The sequence below is a fragment of the Triturus cristatus genome, chromosome 2_1, assembly GCF_964204655.1.
Source record: "Triturus cristatus chromosome 2_1, aTriCri1.1, whole genome shotgun sequence".
In the NCBI taxonomy this organism is placed as follows: Eukaryota; Metazoa; Chordata; class Amphibia; order Caudata; family Salamandridae; genus Triturus; species Triturus cristatus.
Window position 1 is genome coordinate 273,977,746 of NC_140581.1, and position 13,903 is coordinate 273,991,648.

Genomic DNA, 13,903 nt, shown 5'->3' on the forward strand with positions numbered 1-13,903 from the left:
CACCCCCTCCACCTTTACCTCACTACGATCCGGCCCCATCCCCAGATCCGGATGACGGGGACCCGGACAATGACCCAGGGGACGCCCCAATGGATCCCACTCCACCAGGGACCCCAGATCCATGGGAGGATTATAATAACCCTGATGTACCCAATGTACCTCAAGACGACCTATACCCATCAAGGCCGTCTCCTCCAGAGGACTCTTTAGGGTTTCACCATTTAGTGCAGAGAGCAGCACACTACCATGGGGTGGACATGCACACGGAACCAGTGGAAGAAGACTTCCTACTGGATACATTTGATTTACAAGATCGTTCCACTGCTATTTTACCCATGCTTAAGGGTGTCACCAAGCACGCTACAGAGGTATTCAAAGACCCTGTCAGAGCCAGAGTACTAAACCCTAGAATAGAGAAGAAGTACAAGGCGGCACCCACAGACCCTGCATACATCAAGGGCCCTGCTCCTCTAGATTCCCTAGTTGTCTCCACAGCTAGAAAGCGGGCTAACTCCCAATCCTCAGGAGATGCCCCACCACCAGACAAGGAATCTAAACTTCTGGACGCGTCTGGTAAACGCACCGCCTACCAGGCTGCAAACATGTGGCGCATTGCAAATACACAAGCACTGCTTGCGCGATATGATAGAGCACACTATGATGAATTAGAGGCTCTTATGCAGCACCTTCCAGAGAAATACAAACGCCAAGCTCATGACCTGATACAGGAGGGCAAACTAATCACAAACACCTCCATTAAGTGTGCCCTCGATGCAGCAGACACTGCTTCTAGAGCCATAAACACCAGTGTCCTGCTTCGCCGCCATGCCTGGCTCAGGATATCAGGGTTCAAGCCTGAGGTCCAGACATCAATACTTAATCACACCTTTGACCAGCAAACACTCTTTGGCCCAAAGGTAGACGAAGCGCTCGAAAAAATGAAGAAAGATACAGACACAGCGAAGTCTATGGGAGCGCTCCAGACCCAAGCCTCTAAGCGTTCCTTTCGACGCTCGTCCTTTCGTGGCACAGGTAGAGGCTCCTCCACCGATAATGCCTCTACCTCCTACAAATCCCCTCCTCAAAATACCTTTTCAAAGGGCAACCAAAGAGGTGGTTACAGAGGCAACAACAATAAGGGCAGGGGCAAAACCAACAATACCCGTTCTGCCACCCCACCCGCACAATGACTCCCCTTCGCTCCCCCCAGACCATTCCACTCCGGTCGGGGGCAGACTACAAGATTTTATCCACGTATGGGAGTCCATAACATCGGACAAATGGGTGACCCAAATCATTCGGTCAGGGTACTGCCTCGAGCTAACATCTACCCCACCCAATATCCCACCAAGGCACCGTCCAATGTCCCAAGAGCATTCCACACTGCTCAAACAAGAGGTACTCTCGCTCCTCCAGAAACACGCCATAGAGCAGGTACCCGGCAATCAACGAAATCTAGGGTCTACTCCCTATATTTCTTAATCCCAAAGAAAGACGAGACCCTCAGACCCATTCTGGATCTCCGGCCTCTAAATGCCTACATACATTCAGACCACTTTCACATGGTCACCTTACAACAAGTCCTCCCACTCCTCTGCCAGGGAGACTTTCTCACAACACTGGATCTGAAAGACGCGTACTTTCACATTCCAATACACCCCTCTCACAGAAAATACCTCAGGTTCGTGGTGGACGGGCAACATTACCAATTCAAGGTTCTCCCCTTCGGGGTCACCACTGCACCACGGGTGTTTACCAAATGCCTAGCAGTAGTAGCAGCACACCTCAGACGTCAACATGTTCACGTCTTCCCTTACTTAGACGACTGGCTCATAAAAGCCGCGTCCTACCACCAATGCGTGCAACATACAAACAGCACCATCCAACTGCTTCATCAGCTAGGCTTCACGGTGAACTACCAAAAGTCCCACCTCATACCATCTCACACAAAGCAATATCTCGGGGCCACCATAGACACCTCAAAAGGTATTGCCTATCCAAACTCAGCCAGAATCACAAGCATTCTAGCCTTACGCAAAATATTCCTTCCTCAACACTCTCTACCAGCAAGAGTGTTTATGAAGCTCATAGGGATGATGGCGTCTTGCATCTTCATAGTGCCCCATGCAAGACTCCACATGCGTCCACTTCAGGAGTGCCTAGCACAACAGTGGAACCAGGCCCAGGGTCAGCTGACGGATCTGGTGTTGGTGGACGGCCGCACACATCACTCTCTGCAGTGGTGGAACACCACAAACCTTTCCAAGGGACGGCCGTTCCTGGACCCGGTTCCCCAAGTGACTCTAACAGCGGACGCATCGCTCTCCGGCTGGGGAGCGCACCTCTTACACCTCACAATGCAAGGTCTATGGACGCCACAGCAAAAAACGCTCCACATCAACCATCTGGAGCTTTTGGCGATCTTTCTAGCCCTAAAATCTTTCCAAAAGCAGATTTCAGGCAAAGCAGTCCTCATTCGCACAGACAACATGACTGCGATGTATTATATACAGAAACAGGGGGGGACACACTCTCCCCAGCTCTCCCGCTTAGCCCAGAGCATATGGAGATGGGCAATTCCCCAAAACATTTTTCTCCTGGCACAACATGTTCCAGGCGTACAAAACACCATAGCAGATCTGCTCAGCAGACAGACTCAACAACTACACGAATGGGAACTGCATCCACAAGTTCTTCACCCATTCTTCCAACAGTGGGGGCATCCTCAAATAGACCTCTTCGCCACCCACGAAAACAAAAAATGCCCAAGCTTCGCCGCCAGATACCCACACCCATTGTCCAAGGGCAATGCGATATGGATGAACTGGTCAGGCAGATTTGCATACGCCTTTCCACCTCTCCCACTAATTCCATTAGTGGTCAGGAAACTACAACAGCACTCCCTCACACTCATTCTGGTAGCTCCGACGTGGGCCAGACAGCCGTGGTACACCACGCTACTACAACTATCAGTGGTACCACATCAAAAACTGCACCTTTCCCCATGCCTCCTAACCCAGAACCATGGAGAAATCGGGCACCCGGACCCAGCTCAGCTCAACCTGGCGATCTGGCTCCTGAAATCTTAGAATTCGGGTACCTTAACCTTCCCCCTGATTGCATGAACATCATCATGGAAGCCAGACGTCCTACCACTAGAGCATGCTATGCCGCAAAGTGGAAAAGATTTGTAATGTACTGCCGTAACAATACAATCAACCCTCTAGATGCATCCATACAACACATCATATGCTATCTGCTCCATCTTCACAGGTGTAACCTGGCGTATTCATCCATACGCCTACACCTAGCAGCGATCGCTGCCTATCTACAAAACAGACAGCATTTGTCACTCTTCAGAGTGCCCGCTATTAAAGCCTTCATGGAAGGCCTTAAACGAGTAATTCCTCCCAGGGCACCACCCTCCCCTGTATGGAATCTAAATTTGGTCCTTACACGACTAATGGGTCCGCCCTTCGAACCAATGCACAAATGTGAGCTACAATTTCTCACCTGGAAAACAGCTTTCCTTGTAGCTATCACTTCCCTTAGAAGGGTTGGTGAAATACAAGCGTTCACCATACAGGAACCTTACATACAAATGCATCACAGCAAGGTCATACTTCGAACTAATCCGAAGTTCCTGCCCAAAGTCATTACCCCCTTCCACCTCAATCAATCAGTGGAATTACCTGTCTTCTTTTCGCAACCCCAATCTGTTGCGGAAAGGGCCTTACACACACTAGATGTGAAAAGAGCGTTGCTATATTACATACAAAGAACGCAACCCTTCAGGAAGACCAAACAGTTGTTCGTTTCCTTTTCTCCACCACATAAAGGCAACCCCATCTCAAAATCAGGGATAGCTAGGTGGATTGTAAAATGCATACAAATTTGCTATCAGAAGGCAAAGAGAACCTTATCTGTTCCCCCTAAAGCCCACTCTACAAGAAAGTTAGGGGCTTCTATGGCTTTTCTAGGGAATATACCCTTAGATGACATATGCAAGGCAGCCACATGGTCTACACCGCACACATTCACAAAACACTACTGTGTAGATGTGCATTCCCAGCAGCAAGCTAGGGTGGGCCAGGCTGTACTAAAAACACTCTTTCAAACAGCTGCAACGGATACCGGTGGTCGCCGCTAAGGTTGGGTACTGCTATATAATCTATGCTAAGTGTACAATCTGCAGCTCATATGCCTCGAACGGAATATGCTACTTACCAGTATGCATCTGTTCTTGGCATGTAGAGCTGCAGAGTTGTACACGCCCACCCGCCTCCCCGGCTACCTGTATCCGTTCCAGTCCATCTTATTTAGATACAACACACATGGGTTTCTCACTGTTATTACTACGCTCCATCATTTCCCTGTTGGCGAAAAACAATCTGAGGATGGAGCCGAAGCCCATGCGCAGTACGGACCGAAGGAGGAGTCACCAAACTCGTGACTTCCAAAGACGGTCCAAGAAGAAAAACAAACTGCAAACATCCGGGCCCAACACCAGATGGCGACCTATGCTAAGTGTACAACTCTGCAGCTCTACATGCCAAGAACAGATGCATACTGGTAAGTAGCATATTCCTTAACTGCATTATTCTTGCAAAGTTCTATTACACTGTACCAGGTCTGGCTTGGTTCTAGAAAATAAAATACAACTAAATAATATTTTTATGCAAACAAATTGGTCTGAGCTCATTCTTTGAGTGTGACATTTCTTGCCTGAGTGTTTACAATAAATGCTTAACACTACAAAGAGCACACAGGGCAACAGGGCCTGCAGTCCTCCAATTCCTCCTCTCCTGGTACAGTAGTAACAGAGCAGCTTTTTGTTCATGATTCATATCAGGCTGCTAGAGGCTCCCCGGCTGGAGAGCCATCATGTCTAACAGATTGGGTTTAAAAAATCATCCAAACGGATTACACTCTATCCTTTTTCTCCCCGTCCCAGCTGCCTCGCACACCAAAGCAAATTTGGGAGAAGTACTTGACACTCCTGATGCAGGAGATAACTATTTTACTCTCCAGGGGTACATTGAGCAGGAGAAAGCCAAAGGATGCTGTTCAAGTTATTTCAGACATATTCTAGACATTAGACCATTGTATTCTTTCCTGCACAACGACAAGTTCAAAATGTTCATGCTGGCTCAGATTCTATCTGCCTTAGATCCAGCAAAAAGGACGGTTTCCCTAAACTTTCAGGATTAATTTCCAAGTTCCTGTCCTTCAGTTGTTGACTGCGGTTTAAGGTGGGGCAGGGATAATAATTTGCTGTGCTCCCTTGGACATTTCTTTGGTCATTTGAGTGTCCACTAAAATGATATTGGTGGTCATGGGCCTTTTTGGTATTACATGTATTGCAATTCCTCAACGACTGGCTACTCAAGGCTGTCTTGCTGCAGTCAGTCATGGAATACCTCAGGACCACAGCTGAGCTCTAGACATTGTTGAGCTTTACCATCAACGTGTTGAAGTCCCAACTGAACCCTACAGAGACCTCCATTCATTGAGGCATTTCAGGTCACTGACTTTCAAGGCTTTCCCTACACCACAGAAAGTCCAGACATTTAGGGGGATAATTCTTATGTTTCAGGATCAATCCTGGGTCTCTCTCTCAGGCTGGTTCTGAGGCTTCTTGGACTCTTAGTCTTTTGCATCCTCCTCTCCCACAATGCCAGGTGGCACATTTGTGCTGTGCAATGGAATCTCAAACCAGTAAGTTCTGCAACTGTACTCTCTGTCCGACTCCATTTGCCTGCCGAGGGAGATTGCAGGTCAGTTTGGCCACCACTGCAGATCCTGATTGGTAAGCTGCTACCTCCTCCCCAACCAGATCATAATTGTGGCCAACGTGTCCCTGCTGGGTAGTTGGGAAGGGTCGTCTAGGGAGGCGGAGATACAGGCTTAACATCTGCATAAGAGATCTTGCTCCACATCAGCCAGCTATGTCTTTGAGTAATCCATTTGGGCCCTCATATCCTTCATGGCCCCCAACAAAGGGAAGCTGATTCAGGTTCACAGGCAACACTACCGCAATGTAGTACAGCAACAGGCAGGGTGAAATGGGGTCCTGGTCCCTGTGCCAGCAGGTTCTCTGCCTCTGGAGATGGGAGATCCAAATGTTTTGAAGGAAAAATTAATTATTTGACGAAAAAGAACCGAATCTCTGAAAACTATTGAAGTAAAAGACGAGAGAATAGAGGATCTTTCTTTCCCTTTCCAGACGAGGAACATGGAAAATACCCCCTTTAAATTCTGTCCCAAATGCCATCACAAGTACTGTGAGAGACCCCCCATGAGGTCTGTAACGTCTGTCTCCCACAAGACCACAGAGACGAGGCCTACGCCACATTCATGCTGAAGACCTTGGGGGTACGTCGACGACAAAGGCTCCAACAGTACACCATGGCCAGCCAGAAGTCACAGGTATCAATCAAACATTTAGGCTTGTCAAGCGACGACAGAAAAGGTCAAGGAGGCCGAAAGGGCACACAGTGGAGAGTCGGACGCCGAAACCTACATAGACACCAAGCAAAAACAGATGTCGAAGAAGGTAACCAGGTACACAAGCTAATCAGACCCGGAAGGCACAGACCGAAAACCCTGACTCAAAAGTCCAAAAAAAGACAACCTCGGTGCTGAAACAAACGTCGACCGAATGCCAGCCAAAGAGGCCCACAGATTCCGACCACGGGATACCGAAGCAGGCAAAACCCCATCAAAGCCTCCAACGGTTCCATCTGGTAAAGAGTGAGCAAAGGAGGGGACTAATGCTTTGACGTCGACAGCCGTGGACACCTAAAAAGAGACCTTCTGCGACACTTGATGAAGAACAGGTACAGGAGGAAGAGAATAAAGCTCTAGACTGAAATGGGAATGATCATGTGAAAGTTCTTTGATAACTCCTCAAGGAAATTCCGAATCACATCAAAACTGACACCACTTTACATTGAAGATGACTGCTTGGCCATAGATGTTCCTGCAACATCAGAGCCACAGGAAGAACCTATAGAGGATTTTGGAACCTGCAGAGTCAGGAGGATTTGAAGAAGAGTGGTAGAACGAACTCTATACTGAATTCTCTGAAGAAGGAATAGACCGCTATCCTTAGAGTCCTTCACCACCAACAGCCTCTTTAAGAGGGCTGCAGAGACTGATGGTGTACAGCTGGCGAGGGAAAAGGGTGAGTCTTGTTTCCTTCTAGAAACACAAATGTCCGCCAATAGGGGGACCTGTACTTAACCATGCTGCTCAGCATACTGGTCCAGGGGAAAGAGGCATTTAAAGAACCTGCAACTGCAAAAACAGTAACACCAAGGGGTGAGAAGTAGTGCAAACTTCAATTCAGGACACCAAATATATACAAGATAATGTATTAGCTGACTCTAATCGTTACCACTGCAATAAGGCGCAGCAACATCCACAGGACCACCACCAGAAAAAGAGCAAAAGACTCAACATGGTGGTTTAAAAAAAATGGAAAGGGTGGCCCCACTATAGTGATGAATTGCAAATTCTAGTGCACTACTAAACTAGTATGGCCACCAACAGTGGGACAAAGTAAAGTCCCTCATCCAACACCTTCCTGATGAGTTCAATAAGAGTGCCAAAGCAGTCATGCAGGAGGGACTGAGCGTTGCAAATACATGCCTGAAAGCATCCCTAGACGCAGCAGACACTGCCTGCAGACAGCTGTGCACCTGCACTACACTTTGATGGCATGCATGGCTGAGGGTTTTCAGCTTCAAACCAGAGTTGCAAGTCTACATCATCAACATGCCCTTTACCAGGAACCCCCTCTTCGGACAAGTGGTCGACGAGTTCTTACAATGGAATGGAATACATTTTTATATAGCGCGATAGCTACCTGCAGGCGTCCTAGCGCTTTAACAGAATACAAGTGGGTGGCGCGGGTCGAGGTTATCTCCTGAAGAAAAAGGTTTTTAATTTTCTACGGAAAAGCAGGATGTTAGGTTCAGATCGGTTAGAGAGTGGGAGGGAGTTCCAGAGCCTGGCCGCGTTTGTTGAGAACATTCTTCCTCCACTTCTTTCTTTTTTGAACCTAGGAATGATGACTTGGAAGACGAGGGTCGACCTCAGCTGCCTGTTGGGGTGGTAGGGGGTGATTAAGGTGTGATTCAGGGTTGCTCCTTTCCTCCAGTAAGCACGGTGGGCGATGCACATGCTTTTAAAGTTGACTCTATCCTTTACTGGCAGCCACTGAAGGGCTCTTAATTCAGATTTCACTGATTGCCGTCTGGGGATGCGTAGGAGAGTACGAGCCGCGCAGTTTTGGATAACCTTCAGTTTTTTTAGGGTGGATTCGGGAGCTCCTAGGTAAAGGGCATTTCCGAAGTCTAGCCGGGAGAGGATTAGACCCTGGACCAAGATCTGTCTGGCCTTGAAAGGGAGGAGCGGTAGGATCTTTCGTATGAGTCTCATAATACCTATACAGGTGGCTGCTAGTTTGGTTGCTTGGTGGCCGAAGGTTCATGCGTTGTCCAGCCAGATGCCCAGGCTCTTGATGGAATTTACGGCTGGGGGTGCGGGGCCTAGTGCTGGCGGCCACAGAGTCGATGGATTTTTGGGGGGAGTTACCCAGCACCATTAGCTCTGATTTGTCGCCATTCAGCTTCAGGTAGGACTGGCTCATCCAGGTGCATACTGCTTCCATGCAGCCTCTGAGATCGCTGGAGTAAGAGGAGGGATGAGTCAGGGTAACCACCAATTGCGTGTCGTCGGCGTAAGACACGACTTGAACGCCAAAAGGGCGTATTATTTCTGCAAGGGGAAGCATGTAAATGTTAAATAGTGTGGGGCTCAAGGACGAGTCCTGAGGAACCCCACAACTAAGTGGTTTGCTGGGCGAGGTGGTATTGCCCTCACAGACACGGAAGGAGCGGCTAGAAAGAAAGGAGTGTAGCCAGGTCGCAGCAGTGGAGATTATCCCTAGCTCTGACATTCTGTGGCATAAGATGTCATGATTTACAGTGTCGAAGGCGGCACTGATGTCCAGTAAAATGATGGCCGCAGTGCCGCCCTGATCCACGATTTTTCTAGCTCCTTCTGTTACTGCTAATAAAGCAGTTTCCGTTCCGTGCATGGGGCGGAATCCAGTCTGAGAGGTGTCCAGAGAGTTGTTAGTTTCCAAGAATTCTGTCAGGCATTGGTTTACGTATTTTTCCGCGATTTTAGTCATCCATGGTAGCAAAGAGATCGGGCGGTAGTTCCCCGGATTCATCCGGTCTAGATTGGATTTCTTCAGGAGAGCCTTCACTATAGCTTGTTTCCACTTTGGGGGAACAAGCCCTACTGAGAGAGAGTTATTGATTAGGTTCAGAATGGTGGGGAGGATGGTGGGGGTAATAGTTTTTAGGAAACGAGCTGGGGCTGGGTCACTAGGGGATCCAGACTTGACTTGTAGTATTATGGATTCTAGATTGGTAGATTGCAGAGGAGGGAAGGTTTCCAGAGAAGTAGGAGGGGTGGGTCTGGTATACTGTTGAGGCGATAGGGGGTGAGGGGATGGGGGGGAGGAGGAGAGTAGATCGTGGCTATTTTATTGTAAAAATAGTCGGCCTGTTCATTGCAGCGAGTTTGTGCGGTCAGAGGATCTGGAAGCTTGTCTGGGAGTTTTAGCAGATTTTTTGCGAACTGGTAAATTTCCTTAGGTTTGGATGCTGCTTCGTTAATCTTATTTTCGAAGAAACTGGCTTGGGCCTTTTTTATGTTGATTTTATAGAGTTTTAAAGACGCCTGATATTCAGTTTTGTTGGTATGAGAATAGTCAAGGCGCCATTTCCGTTCCAGTCTTTGGCATTCTCTCAAGAGTGCGCAGGTCCTGGGAGTACCAAGGGGCATTTTTAGGTCTATGTTTGGATTTGATGTCCTTAGATGGGATAGTGGAGTCTAAAGAGGTGGTAATCCATTTATTAAAATTGTCGTTACTGATGATCGGATCGGGGTTGTTTTCCGGGGCAGAAACTTCCAGTGCGGAGGTCCACAGGTTGGTATTGAGTTGTGACCATTTGCGGTTTCTGCTTGGGGCAGGGAGTGGTGTGGGGTGAGATTCTGCTGGTGCCCAGGAGAATGGGATCATGAAGTGGTCCGTCCATGGGAGGGTGATGGGTAAATTAACTGTAAAATGGGTACAGTTACTGAAGATAAGATCCAAGAGGTGACCTTTTTCGTGGGTGGGTTGCAGAACTAGTTGGGGGAGATCTAGTGCTAGTAGATTATTTCGTAGTTCGGCGGCTGCCGAATCCAGGGAGTCGTCTAAGTGCACATTGAGATCGCCTAATAGAGTGTAATTAGGTGATGAGCAGATGCCACTGGCTATCTCTGGGGCAAGTTGATTTATAAAATTAGTCGGAGTGCCGGGTGGACGGTAGATGAGAGTCCCTGAGAAGGTACAGGTAGGGGAAAAGTCCAGCGAGAAAGTGAGGTGTTCGCAGTTGGATAGATTAGTTGGAAAGGAGCGGCAGGTGTAGCAGTTTTTATAAATAATGGCTATGCCGCCGCCTTTTCCAGAAGAGCGATCTGCTCGGAGAATTTGGTATTCTACAGGGAGTGATTGAATGACCTCGGGGTCGGAGTCAGATTGGAGCCAAGTTTCCGTGAGGAAAATGGCGTCGGGGTCTGTGTCCGAGATCAGCAGGGATATTTCTGTGGCATGTTTTGGGATGGATCTGCAGTTGAGTAGAACCATGCGGAACAAGGGGGAGGATGTGGTAGGGTGGCTTTGAAACTTAGTGTGAACAGTTGAAGTGTTTTGTAGTGGGGTCCCATGACGCATGGCAAAGATTAGAGTGTCCACGTAGGAGATGTAGTTTGTTGGGGGAGTACTGTATGGGACAAATTTTGCCAGCGGTCATGGCCACTGGTCCCGGTCGGTCGCGGACGGGCGCAGACGGGCTTGCCTTTGGCGCCCCGCCGCCGCTGCGCCCGTCCGCTGCGCCTCCTGGGTAGGGAAATCATTTTGTAGGGCTAGGGCCTCGGGGTGGGAGGGGCCTAGCAAGGTGATCGGGTTCCTTACCCAAGATGGTGGGCCCGGAAGTTGAAAGTGCAGCAGGGAAGCCGAAGGCTCTGTCGGTTTCACGAGGGGGGCAGGATGTGCTATCACTCAGCGTTGGCCTGATTAGTAAGTGGCAGAATACAAAATGTGATTTTAAGAAGCTATAATACAGCATTCGGTTTTCAAGTGCGCGTTAAAAACAATCTACGGCTTTTGCAGTCAAGCGGTAAAGTTACTAGCACTGTCCCGGCTTCCGCCTCAGGACCAAACAACACACACCACACTCATTCGTAGTCAACAAATCAGAGGACGAAGAAATGACCAAGGCGATGGGAGTTATCCCAATTCAGAAGCACGTTCTGAAGGGTAAGAATAGTGCCTTTCACACAGATGCAACAACAGCTTTGACAATTCTCATCAAGCTACACAGCAAGCCACGTACCAACAGTAGCAACACCCTGCCAGTCAGCCCTTTCTAGCACGAGTTAGGGGAAGAGGACAAACCCTCGGAGAGGGAGGAGCAACAAGCAAGTGACTTGCCCAACTACAAGACAAGCCGCCACAGAACACCATTCGGAGGCAATACAAGGTTATTCTCAAGGGAGTGTGAACAAATAACATCGGACAAATTGATTTTAAACCTGATACGTCACAGATTCTGCATAGAACTTGCCAAAGAACCTTCACAAAGGTCCTTCGAAAGCAAAAAGATTTCGATGGGTGGAGGTAACCATTAAGAAAGGAAGAGAAGGAACTCTTTCAAAAGAATGTCATCAAAAGAGTACCACCAAAGGAGAGAAACAAAGGAAATTCAACAGGATTTAATTCTGAGATCAATCTTGGACCTCAGATTCCTGAACACATTCATGCTTACTCAACACTTCAAAATGACAACACTCCAATGAGTGATCCCACTTCTAAAACAAGGAGACTGCATGGCTACACCATATCTCAAAGATGCCTACCTACACATCCCTATGAATCAGGGACACAAAGTACCTTGGATTTGTTCTAGAGAAAGTACACTACCAATTTAAAGTAGTATCCTTCGGCATAGTCAGCACCATGTGTCTTTACAAAGTGCCACGCTGCAGTCGCAGCCTGATTGAAAAGCAAAGGAAAACATGTATACACAACCTTTGACTTGCTTGTAAAGGTAGATACCGAAAAAAGAAAAATGTCGGACATCTAAACAGTAATCACCACTCTGGAAAACTGGGTTTCTCCATAAACCACAAGAAATCGCCACCCCAACCGTAGCAAGAATAGGTGTTCCTAGGAGCGACCTTGAATTCAAGAAAAGCATGCGCTTACCCTGTCCCAAGGAGAATAAAGGCGATTGCAGAGAAACGTCGCCTTCAGCAGAAGGGTCAGTCTCTGACAGTGAGGACAGTAATGAAACTAATGGACATGATGCCATCATGCATACCACTCATAATACATGTGAACTTTGCATGCGACCTTTCCAGGAATGGATCAACAACCAATGGTCACAAGCCACCGTGAGTTGGATGGATCTAGTGGTTGTCACAGAAAATATATAAAAGGAAATACAGAATAAATATCAACATTCTCCATGAGAGGTAAAGTTCTAATTGATAATCGTGAGGATCATTAAAAATGGCACGTCTCCTCCTCAAACCCCTTCTTCACCGTTCGTCATGGCTTTAACAAGGGTTGGCATTTTTTACTCTACTTTTCAATGTTACCTAAAGTATGACTTTGCAGAGGTAGTTGCATGATTTCTTAATTTTGATAATGCAAATTAGGACTGCCTAAATATTGTCTTATGGTATAGCAAATGTTACTAAATGTAGACTCATTGGTGACATATGGTGCTGAGAGCCTGTTTACTCCTGCATTTTAATTCCTTGCTTTGTCCTCTGGTTCCTCAGTAAATATAGTTTAGAACTATTTGTATTATGCATCAAGTTTCTTCAGCCCAGGACTTAGCATTTAGTGAAATACTCTTCCAGGACATTAAGGAGTTAGACACATCAACAATGGTAAACCTTGTTTCCAGGCACTATATTCTGCAGGTGCATGCCATTGATGTTTCAGAAATAACGTGCCTACCTTTCATTTTCCCCACTGCCTTCAGATACCACCGAGAAGATACCCTGTGGATTATATACCCGTAACCACATGGGAACAATACAAGAGAACGGAACTGCATATTTTTTTTTTCAAGGTGTTTCGGTGAATTTCACTATCACATTGAGTGCTTGATAGATTCTTGCTCCATCTTTTTAATTAATCCTGTATATACATAACTGATTTTGGCAAATGTTGAGATTTCCAGTAGAATTTAACATTTCAGTAGTAAATTCCAGAGTAATTTGAGTCTTTACTGCTTCTCCTGTAAAAATTATTTTCCTTGATCCCTAAGCCTACATAGAATCCCTAAGCCTACATAGCGTTTCCTCCTTGTAGTGTGGGTTCATACTGTAAAACTGGTTTCAGCTAATTGAGGAAGGAATAATAGAAGCTTATAAGTAAGACTAAATTAACATTGTAGCCTTTCTGTTCTTATTCCTTGCGCTCCCTCATAAATATGGGATAACTGTCCATTTGCTGAAATGCTTTTTAGGTCTGGTTTGACACCACTGTTTGTTTACCTGATACTAATTATTTAAAATATGAATAGTGGACTGTGGCCCACAGGAGTATTTGTCACCTCATTTATTAACTGTATAATTCCGCCTTCTGGGAAGTGCTTCCATTGGAATTAATAAGGGACAGTTTTGACTTTTGGAAACACTCCTACATTTTCTGCGTCACATTCAGTTCACCTAAATATGATTCCTGCACAGAAAGCAGCCCCTTTTTGCTCCTTTTTCTCTCCGCGTTGGAAAATCTAGCAAGGCTAGCTTTAATGTATCAAAT

General features: G+C 47.1%; 1 protein-coding gene across 16 annotated transcripts in view; it reads left to right on the forward strand.

The window, feature by feature from the left end:
• Positions 1–13,903, forward strand: part of NIPBL (NIPBL cohesin loading factor) — a 1,722,939-nt gene that overhangs the window by 272,179 nt on the left and 1,436,857 nt on the right. The window lies entirely within an intron of this gene.